The 21,188-nt window shown below is 43.0% G+C and overlaps 1 non-coding gene across 1 annotated transcript; it reads right to left on the bottom strand.

The window, feature by feature from the left end:
• Positions 1-20,879: 20,879 nt before the first annotated feature.
• On the bottom strand, positions 20,880-20,963 carry Trnas-gga (transfer RNA serine (anticodon GGA)). The gene is given in 2 exon segments: positions 20,880-20,914; positions 20,924-20,963. It is a non-coding gene; the product is annotated as a tRNA-Ser (tRNA).
• Positions 20,964-21,188: the final 225 nt, after the last annotated feature.

Genomic DNA, 21,188 nt, shown 5'->3' with positions numbered 1-21,188 from the left:
AAGTGAATATGGCTACAAGCCGATCGCCTATAGACTTTTTAGTGTTATTGTGAATTAGTAATTCCTGTCAATCACCTTTTACACATTACAAAATTAGAAATTCTACGAACAGAAGAAGTTGTCAAGGAGGAACTTTTTCAATTCCTTTTCAGATTTAATTTTGCTGTCTGCAATTTAATTTTGCTGTCTGTCAGACATTTTATGTTATTGGGTAAGTGATTAAAATTTTTGGTGGCAGCATAGTGCATTCCCTTTTATGCTAAAGACAACCTTAATCCAGAGTAAGGAATATGATTTTTTCTTCTGGTATTGTACTTATGTACATCATTGTTTCTTTTGAACTGCAATGAATTATTTACAACAAACTTTATAAGGGATTAAATATACTTTCAAGCAGTAGTCAAAATTCCTAACTCCTTGATAGGACTACAATATGATCGTGAGCTAGCTCCATATATTAATTTTACAGCACGTTTTTGAGAAATGGACGCTTTCTTTCTTAAACCAGACATTTATTTCATATGACATTATTGAATCTAAATACGAAAAAATGTCAATTTACCGGTTTGTCTTTCCAAAGATTTGCTATGATTCAAAGTGCAAATGAGTTGTTTTACGAGTTCAGATAAAAAAGGTATTTTTCAGTTTAAATTCTGATCAGTATGGAGACCCAAAACTTTTGACATACCCTCCTTAGTTATTATTTCCTCACCATTGTGTTGCACATTATTTACCATTTGTTCTGTCGCTGTAGTTTGTTTGCATTGATTACAATACCACAGTCATCCTCAAAAACTAATTCTGTTTGTTGAATGTTAGATGGAAAGTCGTTTGCATGTATAAGAAACAATAGTGGACCTAAGCTTGAGCCTTGTGGAACTCCATTAGTTATTTCTCCCCAGGCAGAAGATACCCCTGCATACATTTGGTTGAATTGTTAAGCACAACATTCTACATTCTTTTAGTTACAAATGAAATTATGGATTGGTCTATTATTCTACGAATATCATAAAGCCTCAGTTTATCCCAGAGAGTATTGTGATTCATACAGTCAAATGCCTCTGATAGATCTCAGAAAATACCGACCGGTGCTATTTCGTTATTTAATACTTGTAAAATCTGGTGAGTGAATATGTAAATGGCATCCTCGGTTAAGCAACTCTTCTGAAATCCAAACTGTAATTTGTTGAGGATATTATTGTTGCTCAGGTGGGATACTATGTTTGAATATATGACTTAAAATTTTTGGAAAATGCTGTCAGTAATGAAATGAATCTGTAGTTACTGACATCTCTGTTATCATCCTTCTTATGGAGGGGTTAAACAGTGGCATATTTCAATCGCTCTGGAAACATGTCCTGAGTTAGCGATGCATTACATATTTCAGAAAAGACAGTCATTTGTGTACCCATATTGTCCGTAGTTGCTTTACAATTCTTGAGAGTATTCTTGTTCTGTCGTCACAAAAATGTGTTTTTTTTTTTGCTTTTCACCAGACGCGTTTTGCTTTATTCAGGTAAAGCATCATCAGTGGTGGTGATTTTCGCTTGATTTCTCTCTTACATCGGGAAAGCTAGCAGACGGCATTTCCCGATGTAAGAGAAAAATCAAGCGAAAATCACCACCACTGATGATGCTTTACCTCAATAAAGCAAAATGCACCTGGTAAAAAGAAAAAAAATGTGTTTTTGCAGTTGCAACGACAGAACAAAAATACCCTCAAGTATATACAGTTTTTGTTATTAGGGAATTAGTATCCTATTGAAAACAACATTATTTGTGAGAGAATATATAGTATAACTTTCTTAATTTCAGAATAAGAAGTGGGTGAAACATACATTTGACTGAACTTCATTTAAGTTGCTTGTTCAACATATTCTTTCGATTTTTCTCTTGAACTGTCTCCATATTTTCTAAGATATTTAAGAAATTATTACTAAACATATCTGCTACCTGTGACTGATTAGTGTATGTAGTAAAAACGCTTGATCCGTATTTTAACATTGCCCATATCAGTATTTGTTTAGGTCTGTGGCGATGTCCCTTCATATGTTATAATTCGATTGCGTAAGTATCGCAGCAAAATCTGATTGACGTAACTCAGTAATTCCGAACGTTATCAGGCCATAAACAATGGAACTTAAAGATTTTCCTTCAAATAATTACAGGTATGGAGAGAAGACAAAGGAGATAACGGTTCTCAGAAAACCAATTCATGTTGTCACGTCAAACAAGTGTGTCAGGAAGAGCTGAGGTAGTTCATTGTCTACTGAAGACGTGCGAGACACGTGCTGCACTTGCACCATACGGCTTCAACCGTTCAGGAGTGCGTAATGCGCAACTGTCAACACACTACTTATTACATATTTTAGACCGTTTAAATTCACTGAAAATGTGTTGAGATCGATATTTTTTATATTACTGGCAGTACTGCGATCATACACACTAGTGAAGATGTCGCCAGTTCGCGCAACTCGCTACCTGTATTTCAAATATTCATTTAGTGCTCGCAAATTGAATTGAAATGATCGGAAGGCAAGAAATCACGTACAGGTGAGCAAGGGAGGGTTAAGATCTATGACTGTGTGCTTTTTACCCGTCGCACAACCCTGTTTAAATCTTCTGGTATAATTTGCATCCTTTTTATTGAAATGTAACTGATGACATAATGTCCTTCGTTGTAGATAAGGAGGGGAGTAAGGCAAGGATGCCCATTGTCACCATATTTGTTCAACTTATTTACTGAAAAAAACCATTGAAAATTGAAAAGAATAACCAAAGGAATTAAAATTAACGGGGAACGAATACACTGTAGCCGTTTAGCAGATGATATAGTAGTACTTGCTGACTCAGTAGAGGAAATGGAGTTTCTGTTCCCAAAATTTGCCAAAATACTAAGAGAATTTAATCTAAAAATAAATAAGAAGAAAACAAAAACTATGGTAGTAGGGAAGACAAAAGAAAATGGTGAAGTTAATATTAAACTAGAAGACGATGTTCTTGAGCAGGCTGAGAACTTCTGTTATTTGGGGAGTACAATCACTGATGGCAATAAGTGTATCACAGATATAAAGAGAAGAATAGACTTGGCAAAGCAAGCTTTCCAAAATAAAACGAATTTACTAACAGAAAATCATGTAAGCCTAGAAAGTAGGAAAAAGTTTGCCAAAACTTTTGTCTGGGGAGTCTTAACATACGGATGTGAAGCGTGGACTCTGGGAAAGGCAGAGATAAAGAAACTGGATGCTATGGAAATGTGGATATGGAAAAGAATGACGAAAACAGGCTGGGTAGATAGAAAAAGTAATGAACAGGTCTTAAGAGAAGTGAATGAGAACGTTGCTAAATTGTATAGGAAGAAAAAAACCAAGAGGCAGGCCTAGAGCAACGTATTTTAATAACATCAAAGAAAATATGGGTATAAAATCATGTGAAGAATTGAAGAGGATGACAATGGAGAGAGGGACGTGGCTAAATCGACAAGGCATAGCCTTTAGCTTATTATGATGATTTATTAAACAACAAATTCAACATAATAGTACTTTATTTTGCAACCAGATTACTCGTTGTTTTTAACCTGTCATCGAGGAAAAGAAAGGCGGCCGAAAGCGAGGAGTGACAGTTACAGAAATTTTAAAAACCACAACTAGTAGCCCACCTTGAACTTCACATTCAAACAGACATGCCGACCGTGACTCAGAGCAGCGTTAACACCACCACGAGGTCATTCTGCTATTGTGGATGGCCGATTATATCTTATCGGCATCGCGATAAATATGACGCGTAGCGATAAATCGCATTGTCCTGCTTGCAAATTAGGAGGTTGTCTATCACGTTTGAAACGAAGGCCATTAGAAACTACCCAGAACGTTTGAAGCCAGAAGTTGACTATCGGAACGTCACCTGACATACGAGTCGTCGAGTTTCGCGGAAATTTTCCTGACGCTCAGCGCTCAGGAACAGCTCATATCGCCGACCAGCCCACATGTTTCGCAACGGGGCTCATACTCGCGGCTTCCGAGAATCCCCGGCCCTGCTATAAGTGTCGCGAGTGACGAAGACGGTCGATGTGTGTGAGTGGGTACCGGGAACGGAGCGTGAGGCATGCAGGCCAGCCAGTTCGAGTTATTCGCACATCTCCTGACAGCGTAGTCTGCAGCTTCCAACAGGATCCTACTTCTCCCTTCCACGTAGTTTTCTTTAATACGAATCAAATATGGGTTTACTGAAATACGAATATAACGACGATTCACGTTGGTGTGTAGAATGTGAAGACAAGCCATCAGATTTTCTGAAAAACTTCATACAAACAGTTCTGAAGACTGCAAAAGCCGACGAGTTCGAGAATTATCGCACAGTCAGCTTAACAGCTGGTGCATACAAGCTGCTAACAAGAATAATATACAGAAGAATAGAAAAAAAATTGAGGTCCTGTTAGGTGACGATCAATTTGGCTTTGGGGAAGCTAAAAATACCAGAGACGCATTTCTGACATTGCGGTTGATAATGGAAGCAAGACTGAAGAATAATCGAGACACGTTCAGAGGATTTTTCGACTTGGAAGCAGTGAACGATAGTAAAAAAGTGTGCAAGATGTTCGGAATTCTGAGAAAAATAGGCGAAAACTTTAGGGAAAGTCGGGTAACATACAATACGTACAAGAACCAAGAGGGAACAATAAAACTGGAAGACTAAGAACGAAATGCCAGGATTAAAAAAGGTGTAAGGCAGGGATGTAGTCTTACGCCCCTATCGTTGAATCCATACATCGATGAATCAATGAGGGCACTAAATGAAAGGTTCAAGACTGGGATTAAAATTCAGAGTGAAAGGATATCAGTGATAAGATTCGCTGATGACATTGCTATCCTCAGTGAAAGTGAAGAAGAAGTACAGGATGTGCTGAATGGAATGAACAGTGAACAGTCTAATGTATATTAATATGAACTGAGAGTAGATCGAAGAAAGATGAAAGAAATGAAAAGTAGCAGAAATGAGAAAAGCGAGAAGCTTAAGATGAAGCAGCGAAATATCCGACGGCGGGAAGAACAAGGAGGACATAAAAAGCAGACCAGCACTGGCAAAAAGAGCATTCTTGGCCAAGAGAAGTCTGCTAGTATCGAAGATATGTCTTAATGTGAGGAAGAAATTTCTGAGAATGTACGTTTTCAGCACAGCATTATATGGTAGTGAAACATGGACTGCGGGAAAACAGGAACAGAAGAGAATCGAAGTCTTTGGGACATGGTGCTACAGAAGAATGTTTAAGAAATGAGGTGGGCTGATAAGGTAAGCAACGAGGAGGATCTCCAGAGAATCGGCGATGAAAGGAGCGTATGGATAACACTGAAAAGAAGAAGGAACTGGATAATGGACATCTGTTAACACATGAGGGGGTAAAATCCATGGTACTAGAGGGAGCTATAGAGGGTAAAACCAGTAGAGGAAGACAGATTAGAATACATCCAGAAAAAAAAAGATGGAAATGAGCGTATTCGGGGAAGGTCGGCCGCCAAGTGCATTCGACGCCACATTGCGCGACTTGCGCGCCGGTGATGAGGATGAAATGATGATGAGGACAACACAGTCCCCGAATAGAGAAAATCTCCAACCCTGCCGGGAATCGAACCCGGGCCCGCTTGCATGGGAGGCGAGAATGTTGCCACGCAGCTAAGCAGGCGGACACATCCAGCAAATAATTGACGATGTCGGGGGCAGTTGCTACTTTGAGATGAAAAGGTTGGCTAAAGAGAGAAATTCGTGGTGGGCCGCATTAAACCAATCAGAAAACGGATGACTAAAAAAAAAAGAGTCAAGTGCCTCCACCGTAATCAAGCTTCTTCATAGAATTCGATTTGTTTTTATCGTTATCCAGCCTGTAATTCTACGAAGCCTGAACAATCCAGTACATGAGTCGAATAAACAATTTAAAAAATTAAAGTAGCTCCCCTGAGTTCAATGATAATTTTGTCGCGTTCCAGAGGTATGAAAAAACGACGCTAGCATTCTAATAGGCTCGATATTTCCCGATATGCTGCAATCACGTGACATTTGACTCGCAAATTATTTATTTATTTGAAAAACAACATTTACGATGCTTAGCGTAATGCTTGAAAATGAGCCTCGCTCGAAATAGAGAGCAATAAATAAAAAAGATATAAAAAAGCAGCTCTAGTGGACTATCATTACAACGCACTTACTGCAATGGAGGTAGTACTAACAGAAGTCGCTAGCTTGTGAGGCACAGTAGCCGAGCTTTTTCGAGCTGTGACGTAAGCTACTCGAGCAGCTCAAACACAGCACCTGTAAACAAAGCTCCATTTGCAAATAACATCTGTGTTAGCTCACTTTATATCTTATTCCCAATGGTGACTTTACCCATTTTGACACAAAATTATATTGCTGCCAATCGTGTCAAGTTCACGGAAATAATAAATAAATTGGTTCTTTTGCAGATGCCGTGCGTGGGAGAGTGGGAGAACTTGATGGCTACTCACGCAAGTGTCATAAAATTTCGCTACTGTGATGGTTAAGCTACTCATGTGGCAACTGCTCGTGCAGAAAATGGCCTGAGAATTTGTGATGGATGTATTCTACCGCCATGGTTGAAGTATATCAGATAATGCAGTGGAAATATACACTTCTTGTATCTGTCTTGCGGTGAAAGGTTGGTGTAATGAAAGAGAATTCTTTGTTTCAGTCACTGTTGGGAAATGATTCAAGTATTTGGCACAGTAATCAAAATGTATATTTACAAGGAAAATTTGTCTTGTGGTGCAGATGCAAGAAGAAAAATATAAAAAAGTGTGCAGTACTGCTACTCAATACGTTTTTCACCTCCAGATTTACCTTATTACGTTCATTGCTTTGTAACATTTGTCTCAGCTGGTGATTCCCTAAATGACAAGCAATACACATAGTACTGTCGTTAACGGTCTCTTGCAGCCTTTTCTGCACTTTCTTGTGAACTAACTCAGTATTTCCAAATACACACTTGTGCTCAGTCCTACAGTGTAACAGTATACTCAATGGAGGTTGTGAAATGGCTTATGATGCAGAGCTTATCGTACGATTTAGCTAGTGAATTTCGTTCTGGCCGTTTGCAGATCGAATAACGAAAACGAGGAAAAGACTTACAAACCGTAGTGTTTCTCCGGGGCGTGAAAAACCGAGCATGTCACCACTAAACGAAAATGACACTGCTGCATTACACAAGTTATCAGTCTGATGAAACACCAAACGTAATTACGATAGTTCAGTGTGTGTATTATTCGGAATTACGATGCAAAGTTCCTTTGGCCATTCATGCAGACACTGCCCTCTCGTATTTAGCAGCCGATACCGGGTAAGCGACTTTCCAGTAAAATGTCTCACTTGTGCGCGAATCTAGATAATGGGTGTACGAGTAGAGGTTGTAGACGCATGGTTGACGACATATGGAAGTTTGAGTGTGGCCCTGAGTCCTACACGGATAGCCAAATGGTAAGGCCACCCCCCCGCTACAATAGGGAAATGCTGGTTCGAGTCTCGGCACGGTACAGTTTTTCAATGTCGTCTTTCCATTCAACAGGTGACGGTTGTCTATAATTGCAACTGCGGATACATTTAATGTCTTTGATAACGGCTGTAGTCGCCGCAGTGCCCGCTCCTGTGCACATGCTTGCCTGTCCAAAGGAACTTTGCATCGTAATTCGGAATAACACAGGCACTACGCTATCGTACTTATCCGCCGGCACCAGGCAAGCGACTTACTAGTACAATGTCTCACAAGTGCGGGAATATACGTAATGGATTCCTCGCCCCACAGTGGCAAATGGCTACCGGCCATACGCTTCCGGCCGCCAAATTCACACGCCTCCGACTAGGTGAAGTGCATTTACCATTGGCCATTTCCTTATTTGCAGTTCTCGTACGAGGGTCACTCCAAAAGAAATGCACATTATTTGTGTAAAAATACAGTTTTCATTCTGCATGTGTGAAAGTTTTACAGTGTGTAGATACATCCTTCCCGCTTGTTTAAAAACTTAGTTCAACCTGTTCCCGTGAATGGCGCCGTCACAGCATGTCTTCAAGATGGCTGCTGCACTTGACGTTCGTCAGAAGCAACGTGCTGTAATAGAATTCCTGTGCTGTGAAAACGAGACACTGGGAAACATCCACAAGAGGTTGAAAAAGGTGTATCGAGATGCTGCTGTCGATTGCAGTACAGTTAGTCGGTGGGCAAGCAGGTTACGTGTTTGTCCCCGCAGCGGCAGGCGTCGTACTGCACACACTCCAGACAATGTGCAGAGAGTTAATGAATTGGTGACTGCTGACAGACGCATCACCATGAACGAATTGTCACACTAAGTTGGGATAGGGGAAGGAAGTGTTTGCAGAATACTGAAAGTGTTGACGTTAAAAAAGGTTTGTGACAGGTGGGTTCCCAGGATGTTGACAGTGCCTCACAAAGAAATAAGAAAAGTGGTATGCAGTGAACTTATGGAACAGTACGAGAATGGTGGAGATGAATTTCTTGGAAAAATTGTGACAGGTGATGAAACATGGCTCCATCATTTTTCATCAGAGACGAAGAGGCAATCAATGGAGTGGGATCATGCAAATTCACCCAAGAAAAAAAATTCAAATCACACCTTCTGCTGGAAAAGTTATGGCTACAGTGTTTTTCGATTCCGAAGGACTCTTGCTTGTGGACATCATGTCAAGTGGAACCACCATAAATTCTGATGCATATGTGACGACACTGAAGAAACTTCAAGCTCGACTGAGTCGTGTTCGACCACATCGGCAAAAGCAGGATGTTTTGCTGTTGCACGACAATGAACGGCCACATGTCAGTCAAAAAACCATGGAATCGATCGGATGGACAACATTGAAACACCCACCTTACAGTCCTGACCTGGCTCCATGTGACTATCATCTCTTTGGGAAACTGAAAGACTCTCTTCGTGGAACAAGGTTTGAAGACGATGACTCCCTTGTTCACGCTGACAAACAGTGGCTTCAACAGGTTGGTCCAGAATTTTACCTTGCGGGTATATAGGCGCTGGTTCCAAGATGGCGTAAGGCAGTGGAAGGGGATGGAAATTATGTGGAGAAATGAAAATATTGTCCCTAAAGGATGTATCTACACACTGTAAAACTTTCAAACGTGTAGAATAAAAGATGGATTAAAAAAAATAGTGTGCGTTTCTTTTGGAGTGACCCTGATATTTATCTTGCAGTTACGATTTGGATTTTGCATGCCTGAAACTTATGAACGTTGTTCAAGTGTGATAAAATACAGATGCAAGTCGCAAAAGGTCCGAGTATTTGCGATATATTATCAGTTTTCGGTTTAGCAGAGCAGTGAAGGCAACAGAGGCAGCTCCGAACCTTTGTATTGTTGGGGCGAGTTGTTTTGGGCAAAACACTTGTTTGCTTCTAGAAAAATTGTTCTGGTATGAATGGTTTTGCACAATCAGGAAGCCTCGACATATGTGATGAAATGCGGCCGTTTGAACGTTGTGTGACATTTGCGTCCAATGGGCAAGCGTCAGAAGTCGGGAGTAGTAATATTGCATGCTCTAATTTAAAACAACAAAAATCAAATGGGTGGCTGTTAATCCATTTTTGCTTCATCGTCATCAGTTGGCTCATTGAGAATGCCAATGCAGTTTTCCTACTGGTGAGTAGTTATGATGTCTTTGTGATAACTTCTTTAAAAGTATTAATGGCTGAACACTAAGAAAATACGTATGCTCGAGCAGAGGGCAGTTTTAACATAATACTTTACCTACGGTGGCTCAGAAATGGTGGTCCTCGCATCGAGAGAATATACCGCAGTTAGAATTTTTTTCCAACAACCAAGACATGTGTCGGCCGCAGTGTAAGAAAAACAGCCTAGAAAACTTTACTTTATCACGTGGTGATACAACATGATAACGCACTCTGACAACTTCACTAACAAAACTATCCAGGAGTTTGAAAAGTCATCCGTCATACACTTATCGTTCTGATCTTATGCCCTCAAATGCTTACCTTTCAAGCTCTTTATCGAAAAACATTCAAGAAAAATCCTATGTGAATTAGAATACAAACCTGGTTTGATGACATCTTTAACTCAGATCTAGTAGGTTTCTACAGGCGTGGAATTGGTAAACTACTGAGAGCTGTCAGACTGTTTTAGATAATGTGAGAGAATATACTGCTGGTGGTTAATTTATCTCTGGTCTTTACTGTTGTGTTCAGGAAAATAGTGGACAACGTTATTAAAATATGCTATGTATTAATTCACATGAAATTCAGATTACTACGATGTGCTTATGGTGCATCTCTCTTTTAATGAAGCATAAACTATCTGTAACAGGAGTGCGCCTGTACCAGCTCGAATTAGTGAGGTATTACTCGTTCTGAGATATTACTTGTTCTGTGTTTACTCTTTGTTTCGCGTCATAGTGAAGTAGTATGAAAATGTGACATTTCATAAATGAAATTTTCTTATTGACTTTCGATTTGACTGCTTGTATCTCTGTCGCAAAACAGCTAAAAATGTAAACGCCAGCGAGAGTGGAACCAGTAACCAGAGCTGCCCCGCACTTTACGGGCAATGACGTCACCTCACAGCTAGCGGAATACTGCAGCGCTATGCTCTCTTTTGTTCCTTCAGTGCTAGCTGGAACAGGTAAGCTCGCAACGTGAATGACTGGGTTAATTGCAATTTCCACTTCAGATGACTTTCGTGGACTTGACAGCATAAACTGATGAATTTATTTCACGCTTTATGTGAAAATCATTCAGATTGTTTAATGGAAATGATACGAATATATCAAGTGAATGTTGTAGGTTAATTCTGTGTCATAGGGAATTCGTCGGTCACAGGACTGCCAAACATATCCTGCATTTTTGCCAAGATTCAGTTATACTTCTAGCAGGATGTGCACCAGCATCGAGCGGTCTAGGAAGTTCCTGCAGTTCCTGCCGGCCGATCGCAGAGATACACAAAAGTATATCTCAACGAGTTTTATTTGTGTTTCTTGAAATGGGTTTAGGGACTACGGCGTCGTCACTAATAACATTCTGATACACCGAATGCAAACAAAACGGCACAAATCATTTACTGTCACAATTACTCGTATTTCTGTTTTTCTCTCTTAAGTGTACTGAAACTAAAAGCTCTTTGCCAGAAATGTTTCACATTTTTAGAATATCTCCACTAGTAATAGTGTAAACGTTAAGAGTAGGCAACACATCTTTTTTTTATAATAATAGATTTGGAAAGATTTTTCTTGAGGTCAATGTTAACTGCAGTATCTTTGTGAAAGACAGACACACAAATGAAGATACAACGCAACAGAATCGATGGCAAAACGAGACATCCACAGGAAGACTTCGGAAGGTACGACAAACACAAATCAAGAAAAGCTCCTATGCAAACTCAAAATTCCGTTGAAAATTAAACTAGCGAATGCATGCAGTACAACTTCGATTCCAGCTTCTGCTAACTCGAAAGGAGAAGCAGCTGTTATCAAAAAGTGGAATGAGGAACACAAAACGCTGGCAGCAATGTCTAGAATACGTTATCCTTGAGTAAAACTGTCATTCAGTCCATAATTACTAAAAGAATGATACGTATAATCTACTCGTTAGGATTAAAATGTGTCGGCCACTGAATCTTTGTCAATAAAAGCGAAAAGCTGCTTATCTTGAAGAGTGAAACGCCTGGTTAAATCCGCAGGAAAGAACAGGTAGTTGGAATTGTGGAAAGGGGCCAAAATGAGCGGCTGTCAGCTACACTCGAATGCATATAACTTTATTTAGTTGCCCAAACATTTCAGCGCAAATTTCCGAGCTTAACTATCGACTGAATATGTCACACAATCTTATGGCTTGAGGGCACAACCTCTTTAATTTTTTTAAAACGGCTGAAGGCCCAAATAGTGTAAGACTTGACAAGAAAGGAATCTTAATTTTAAAATGGCTGAAGGGCCATGATTTAAAAACACAATTACAATAAATTTTCAAAGGCAGAAGGCCCAAAGCTTTATCCTTAAATAATTTTTAATAAAGGAAGCCAAAGGTCCAAACAATCTAAGACTTAACGATAAGGAATTTTACTTTTAAAACGGCTGAAGGCCCATGATTCAAAACACAACTACAACAAATTTTTACAAGGCAGAAAGCCCAAGGCTTTATCCTTAAACAATTTTATTTTAATGAGGCTGAAGGCCCAAACAGTCTAAAATTTAACAAGTAAGGAATTTAAATTAGAAGACAGCTGAAGGCCCATGATTGAGAAACACAACTACAAAAAATTCTCAAAAGGGCAGGAGGCCCAAAGCTTTATCCATAAAAAAATATTTCAAATGAGGCTGAAGATCCAAACAATCTAAGACTTAGCAAGTAAGAAATTTTAATTTTAAGACGGCTGAAGGCCCATGATTGAAAAACACAACTACAATAAATTTTCAGAAGGGCAGAATGCCCAAAAGCTTTATTCAGAAAAAAAAATATTTTAAATAACGCTGAAGGTCAGAACAATGCAAAACTTGGCAAGTAAGGAACTTTCAATTTTAAAGCGGCTGAAGGCCCATTATTTAAAACCCAACTAAAAGCATAAAAATTCAAACCATCGACTATGAGCCATTAAAATATGCAATCAAACACCAATAAGAAAAGACAGTTCAGCCAGCAGCCCTCAGAAGTTTCCTGGGGTCGGTCTGCACTTGAAATATTAACGTTCGCTTAGGGGAGACAAGCAGTCGGCCCAACTACATCCGATCCGCCGGCAACCCAACCAAGAGACAGTCAACAATAATGATAGGTGCCGTTATTTCTAGACAAACACGCACACATCTAACTACTGGTGAGCAAACAATTCATCGAAATAAAACAACAGCGGTAGGTGCCGGGTTCGATTCCCGATGAGGCAAAAAAAAAAAATATATATATCCTCATTTCATATTCAAACATGTCCTTGCTGGCGAAAAAAAATCGCTATCTAACATCTAATTTTACTTAGTTAACAATCACGCTCTGTGTTCGAGTTCCCGGCACAAAACATCATAAGTTTCTATTTCTGATGAGTGCCGTGATGTTAAGTTTTGTGCCGGGGATTATGATTCAGCAGCATATGGATAGTCTTCGCAAATTCTAGAACCATCTTGCCCATCCATGTTTCTGAAACAGAGCTCTCATATGACTATTGGGGTAGCCAAGAGGTGCATAGAATCTCTGGGCCACACTCGGCTTTGGTGACTCTGTCTTAAGCATACTGCATGTGAAAACCTCCTTGAGCCATGCTGGTCCCGGCTTATGCATGGTTCTTCCTCTTCTACATGTGGCAGCAGTGGCGTGTATCGATATTCGCACCTTCTACTACCTCTGGTCTGGTGCTTATAGTTTCCAGCTAGCCGGTGTGCTGCGGTCGGTTGGTGTGGATCAGCCAGGAAATCTCCGCGTGGTGCAGTGGGCTGGGAACGCTGGCGGTCTCTACACAGTGTTGGAGTGTTTGGCAGCTGTTCCGATTGCTACAAGGTTCGTGGCTCACCGACCCAGGACTTGGAGTTGAGTGGTCGTTTAATTACCGAAGCTAGTCTGTTCACATTGTGCCACTGGTGTTCATGGTTGGCTATTGGGGGTATTCCCGTGAGCAACAGCGAATGTTCGAGTTCGCGAAGGTTTGGCCATTATCCAGTGGCGTTTAACTGTATTTTGGTTATTTGAAGTCCAAGTGCACCAGCGGAATTTTCTGCCTTGTGGCCATTAGCTTTCCGGTTACCTGCCCTGGCCGCTGATGTAAAATTCAGGCAGTGTCCTTTCCTCACCGTGTTGTCGCTGTCCAACACATGTGTGTAGTTTTGACAGCTTATGCATACTTGGTTGTGGGCGGCTACGCCTTTTACATTTTGGCTTTGGAGTTACTTGTGTACTGGTCAGGTGGAAAGCAAATCGTCTTGTCCGGTAAGAACCACGGCATAACTTCAATAACCGCAGGAAACCAGATGCAGAGTAACAGTCAAGGTTTAAACACCTGCAACCTTTGTCACTTGAAACTACACACATCAAAAAAAGTTTTGCATCTTTTTACTGTTCATGAAAATCACATATTGCATGTTGTACCACCATGCAGCGAGACCTTCAGAGGTGGTGCTCCAGATTGCTGTACACACTGGTACCTCTAATACCCAGTAGCACGTCCTCTTGCATTGAAGCATGCGTGTATTCGTCGCGGCATACTATCCACAACTTCATCAAGGCACTGTTGGTCCAGACTGTCCCACTCCTCAACAGCGATTCGGAGTAGATCCCTCAGAGTGGTTGGTGGGCCACGTCGTCCATAAAGAGCCCTTTTCAATCTATCCCAGGCATGTTCGATAAGGTTCATGTCTGGAGAACATGGTGGTCACTCTAGTCGTTATCCTGAAGGAATTCATTTACAAGATGTGCACAATGAGGGCGCGGATTGTTGTCCTTGAAGATGAATTCCTCGCCAATATGCTGCCGACATCGTCGACCTATCGATCGGAGGATAGCATTCACGTATCGTACACACGTTACGGCGCTTTCCATAACCACCAGCGGCGTACGTCGGCCCCATATAATGCCACCCCAAAACAGCAGTGAATCTCCACCTTGCTGCAGTCGCTGGACAGTGTGTCTAAGGCGTTCAGCCTGACTGGGTTGCCTCCAAACACGTCTCCGACGATTGCCTGGTCGAAGGCATATGCGACACTCATCGATGAAGAGAACGTGATGCCAGTCCTGAGCGGTCCATTAGGCATGTGTTTGGGCCCAAATGTACCGCGCTGCATGGTGTTGTGGTTGCAAAGATGTACCTCGCCATGGACGTCGGGAGTGAAGCTGCGCATCATGCAGCGTTATTGCGCACAGTTTGTGTCGTAACACGACGTCCTGTGGCTGCACGAAAAGCATTATTCAACATGATGGCGTTGCTGTCAGGGTTACTACGAGCCATAATCTGTAGGTAGTGGTCATCCACTGCAGTAGCAGCCCTTGGGCGGCCTGAGCGAGGCATGTCAACGACAGTTCCTATCTCTCTGTATCCCTCCATGTCCGAACAACATCGCTTTGGTTCACTCCGACTTCCTGTCTCTCTGTGTCTCCTCCATGTCCGAACAACATCGCTTTGGTTCACTCCGAGAAACTGGACGCTTCCTTTGTTGAGCCCTTCCTGACACAAAGTAACAATGCGGACGTGATCGAACCGCGGCATTGATCGTCTAGACACGGTTGAACTACATACAACACGAGCCGTGTACCTCCTTCCTGGTGGATTGACTGGAACTGATCGGCTGTCGGCCCCCTCCGTCTAATAGGTGCTGCTCATGCATGGTTGTTTACATCTTTGGGCGGGTTTAGTGACACCTCTGAACAGTCAAAGCGACTGTGTCTCTGATACAATATCTACAGTCAACTACACTCCTGGAAATGGAAAAAAGAACACATTGACACCGGTGTGTCAGACCCACCATACTTGCTCCGGACACTGCGAGAGGGCTGTACAAGCAATGATCACACGCACGGCACAGCGGACACTCCAGGAACCGCGGTGTTGGCCGTCGAATGGCGCTAGCTGCGCAGCATTTGTGCACCGCCGCCGTCAGTGTCAGCCAGTTTGCCGTGGCATACGGAGCTCCATCGCAGTCTTTAACACTGGTAGCATGCCGCGACAGCGTGGACGTGAACCGTATGTGCAGTTGACGGACTTTGAGCGAGGGCGTATAGTGGGCATGCGGGAGGCCGGGTGGACGTACTGCCGAATTGCTCAACACGTGGGGCGTGAGATCTCCACAGTACATCGATGTTGTCGCCAGTGGTCGGCGGAAGGTGCACGTGCCCGTCGACCTGGGACCGGACCGCAGCGACGCACGGATGCACGCCAAGACCGTAGGATCCTACGCAGTGCCGTAGGGGACCGCACCGCCACTTCCCAGCAAATTAGGGACACTGTTGCTCCTGGGGTATCGGCGAGGACCATTCGCAACCGTCTCCATGAAGCTGGGCTACGGTCCCGCACACCGTTAGGCCGTCTTCCGCTCACGCCCCAACATCGTGCAGCCCGCCTCCAGTGGTGTCGCGACAGGCGTGAATGGAGGGACGAATGGAGACGTGTCGTCTTCAGCGATGAGAGTCGCTTCTGCCTTGGTGCCAATGATGGTCGTATGCGTGTTTGGCGCCGTGCAGGTGAGCGCCACAATCAGGACTGCATACGACCGAGGCACACAGGGCCAACACCCGGCATCATGGTGTGGGGAGCGATCTCCTACACTGGCCGTACACCACTGGTGATCGTCGAGGGGACACTGAATAGTGCACGGTACATCCAAACCGTCATCGAACCCATCGTTCTACCATTCCTAGACCGGCAAGGGAACTTGCTGTTCGAACAGGACAATGCACGTCCGCATGTATCCCGTGCCACCCAACGTGCTCTAGAAGGTGTAAGTCAACTACCCTGGCCAGCAAGATCTCCGGAGCTGTCCCCCATTGAGCATGTTTGGGACTGGATGAAGCGTCGTCTCACGCGGTCTGCACGTCCAGCACGAACGCTGGTCCAACTGAGGCGCCAGGTGGAAATGGCATGGCAAGCCGTTCCACAGGACTACATCCAGCATCTCTACGATCGTCTCCATGGGAGAATAGCAGCCTGCATTGCTGCGAAAGGTGGATATACACTGTACTAGTGCCGACATTGTGCATGCTCTGTTGCCTGTGTCTATGTGCCTGTGGTTCTGTCAGTGTGATCATGTGATGTATCTGACCCCAGGAATGTGTCAATAAAGTTTCCCCTTCCTGGGACAATGAATTCACGGTGTTCTTATTTCAATTTCCAGGAGTGTATCTTCAGGAGTTCTGGGAACCGGGGTGATGCAAAACTTTTTTTGGTGTGTGTATATTAAACGTTTTTCGTTTGTTAACAAAGAGATAAGGGTCTTGAGAGGACTCCAGGCAGAGCACAGAGATTTTCAAGTTCAGATTTGCTAACTGCTACTGGTGGAAACTTCGATATTTCTCGCCTCTTTTCGCCTGGTCACCAGTGACGGACGTTACTATGATCGAGTCTCGGTCAGCCACGAAAGGTTTGCTGAATTACAAGGGCTGTAGGTGGTGTGTTTCAATACAGATGCACAACAAAAAAATTCGTCATGTCGTTTAAAGTTCAAACATGTGCACAAATAATTGCTCAATGATGAGTGCAGAAAAAGTTAGTGGTGATACGATGAAAATTTTGAGGTTTCAATAGAGCGTTATCCGCTGTTAATGGCTTTTCATTTAACTGGTTAGTTTGACGTCCAGTTTATGATTGTCGACTGTGACCCCAGTGAAGATGTAGCGATCACAATACTGTTGGTAATGCAAAATTTTTCTATCTCAATTTATGAAAACATGACTGGATTGAGAACATCATCACAAATAAAATGCTTGGTGTGAATAGCACATCAATATGAGATGCAGTATCATAATCAGTGTAAGTAAGTAAATAGTTGCTACTGTGTGAAAGACACTTTTCAACACAAATATCAGCCGAGTTCTAATTGATAATTTTACATACATACACTCACAAAATGAGTTTTGTTGATTTTTACTCAAGAAGGGCATAAGTTTCTATTTGTGATGAGGGATGATGATAATCTAATGAAAGTGCAAGTACACAAGGGAACTACATACACAAAGTATTGAAGTATACAGGTTGTGTTAGTGCTGTGTAAGGGAAGTGCAACCATTACAGAAAATTAAAGAGAACAAGAAGCATGTTAGTAATAAAATATGAGTCTCTGTACAAGATTAATGACAACAAATTACAGTACGCCTACACAGGACGTAGAAACACTAAATACTAATAAAGTAGGACATTCCAAAGTGAGAAAGAATACGATACTCATAAAGGGCAACTTTTCCGGTTTCCATAGTACCTGTAGTAGCTCGAGGCTGCACAAGTGTTCAGCGGCAAAATCGCGGCGCTTACTATAGTCACGTAGTGCAGCATTTTGCCATCGCGTCCACTTTGGTACATTGCACAGAAAACAGCACTATCAAAATCTGTGGCACTTTGGCAGCACTGCGGCGCGAGGTCTACGTAGCAGCTGAGACATCTGTTTCCGAACACACCTGGTGCTTCTGCGTATAAATATTGCTTGTCCAGCTGGCAAAAAGCCTTGCATCGGTGACCGCTGTGGAGCGGAGTGCTGCCATACATGGAGGAGACATCGTCCTCCTACTGCCATATGCCGGAGCAGTCATCACCGTTTACCGTCCTACGGGACTGCTCCCCTCGGGTGTCCAGCCTCCAGATGGACGGTCTGAAGGTGGAACTAAGACCCTACCAGCTGCCGAACTGTTAGTCCACCGTTACCAGGACCCACCAGCCAGGCACCGAGGAAGGGGTTCACACCATCGGTGTTTACGCATCTATCACTACCTGTGGCTGGACAGGCTGCCAAGAATGGAAAACGATGAAGAGTACACATTCAATTCAGTAACGCAATTACTGGAGGAACGGTGCAGATGGGAAGAGCACGCCAGCGGTTGACCACTGCGCCATCTCCTGACACAGTCCCACTGCCAACGAGGAATTCCTACCACGCGAGTTCGCTCCTCTCCCAAGACACGACGAGCGTAGCTGCCATGACAACGCATCGCCGCTGACCACTGTAGGTCTGATGAAAAACCACCGCCCGCAGACATGTATACGAGACTTCTGCAGTAAGCTGTTGTAAACAAATAAATGAATCAACCATCTCCAAGGTGTACATGACTGGATCTGCTCACATCTACCTTTTGTGTCATCTCGTTGTAACTGTAGGCTTGTACCGTGGGAGTCAAGGAGAGGATGTGAATTGGCGGCCAGTATACTGTTTCTACAATACAAACTGCATGCATATCTTAACTGGGTTCCATATTCATAAGAACAGAAAATTACTTAACTCAAGATAGTCCGGGTGCTGTTTCACAAGCTCTCCGTAATAGGCCACGTTAGCCTCACTGCTGGAGAAATACAGGTCTGCTGTGTACACTACTCTGGTCGCTATGTGCCGCCTGCGGCTACCTGCGACTGCAAGTGATGGGCTGCGGTCGATGTCTCGGTGACTCACTGGATGACAGACTGGAACTGACTGGGCCTCCGGTCTGCGTCGTCGATCTAAATACAGGCGGTCGAGAGGCGTTGGCGGTGCGTTGCCCGCAAGTCTGGTTTTGGCCTCTCTCCTGATAGGCACATTGCTTGTGCCTGCTATCGATGTTTTCACAACCTCTTTGCCGCCTGGTGTGCTGGCGACAGCTTACGCCAGCACACTACCCACTAGGAAATCGAAACCATATGTACATACTGGATTTGAAGCACAGTAAAGACAGTTTCGTAAAGCAGTACAATGCAATTCTCAAAACGTATCGAAAGATATCCATCATTGTTCAGTACAACACGTTTCCAGTAAATTTACAAAATCAGTGATAGCTGAGTCATTGCAAACAATGCGTCTTAACTCTCATCTAGCAGCCAGAAATGGACTGTCAGTGCACAGTTATCTGCATATGATTCTCGGTTAAGAATGGAAAATGATGATGAAGAGTACCCATTCAAGTCAGAAACACAATCACGTGAAGGAGCACTACAGGTGTGAAAAGCACGTAAAATTACAAAAACGCAGACAGTTTAGAGACTACATGTGTCAATGGAACAGCCACAAAGCATCGGTCTGTGTAAGTTTTTTTTAGCAAAGAAAATGTTAATTTTCGTTTGTTAAAAATATGATTGCAAAATAAAGTTAAAAAAATAGTTACTGCTAGTGAGACTGGAACCAGTGACTAATACAGTAACCACACTTAACGCCAACAACCAGCTAGCAGCGATTAGTTGGAAATTTTTTTCCTTAACCACGACCGGAAATCTTCCAGTCATTAAAGAAGATTTCTTTCGAATCTCTTTGAGAACTGCGTCGTGCTGTGTTAGGAAACTGATGCCGGGGCATTGTAGAGGGCAGAGCAGTTTCTGAATTACCCTTATATGAACAGTTACCTAAACAAAGCTTAGTACAAGTGACACTTATGTAGCTGAACTATAATTCCCATTAAAAATTTGTCGTCTTTTATGTTAGCAGAAGAGCCAACACCGTGTTATGAGTGGAGGCCGAAATGCACGCGTTTTAGCTCACGCAGGCTGGCGTGAGGAGGGAAGAACTATACTGACGTGAGGTCTGGAACATGACAAGGAATGAGAATTCAGAAAGCGGACGTAATTAGTTTGATACTTAACTTTAATCCATTAATGATGAACGTCGATCTTGACGGTACATGATTCACAATATTATCTCTTCAGAATACATTTTGAATATAGTAAGTAAACTGAATATGGCGCCTTGCTAGGTCGTAGCAAATGACGTAGCTGAAGGCTATGCTAAATTGTCGTCTCTGCAAATGAGAGCGTATGTAGACAGTGAACCATCGCTAGCAAAGTCGGCTGTACAACTGGGGCGAGTGCTAGGGAGTGTCTCTAGACTAGATCTGCCGTGTGGCGGCGCTCGGTATGCAATCATTGATAGTGGTGACACGCGGGTCCGACGTATACCAACGGACCGCGGCCGATTTAAAGGCTACCACCTAGAAAGTGTGGTGTCTGGCGGTGACACCACAGGTTCGTTTCACAGACTAATGTTAAATTATAGACTGAAAAGCACCAGGGATAGTCTACAGCATCGACCCTTCGCAACTACTGCACTCTTTCAGAGTCTTAGACTCTCATAACTGCAGTCTGTTTTTTGTACAAGATGTGGATATGGTTCACATGGCTCTGAGCACTATGGGACTCAACTGCTGTGGTCATAAGTCCCCTAGAACTTAGAACTACTTAAACCTAACTAACCTAAGGACATCACACACATCCATGCCGGAGGCAGGATTCGAACCTGCGACCGTAGCGGTCGTGCGGTTCCAGACTGTGGCGCCTTTAACCGCTCGGCCACTCCGGCCGGCCGATGTGGATATCACTAGGTACTGGGTCGAATGGGAAATGTTGACAGAACACATCATGAAGTATTGAAGAACAGTTACAATTTCGTCTTGGAGAAAAGTGTGCGAGCCGGCCGAAGTGGCCGTGCGGTTAAAGGCGCTGCAGTCTGGAACCGCAAGACCGCTACGGTCGCAGGTTCGAATCCTGCCTCGGGCATGGATGTTTGTGATGTCCTTAGGTTAGT

This window comes from Schistocerca nitens, chromosome 9 (genome assembly GCF_023898315.1).
Source record: "Schistocerca nitens isolate TAMUIC-IGC-003100 chromosome 9, iqSchNite1.1, whole genome shotgun sequence".
Lineage (NCBI taxonomy): Eukaryota > Metazoa > Arthropoda > Insecta > Orthoptera > Acrididae > Schistocerca > Schistocerca nitens.
Note: the sequence above shows the minus strand (reverse complement) of the source record. Positions and strands in the feature narration are given on the sequence as shown.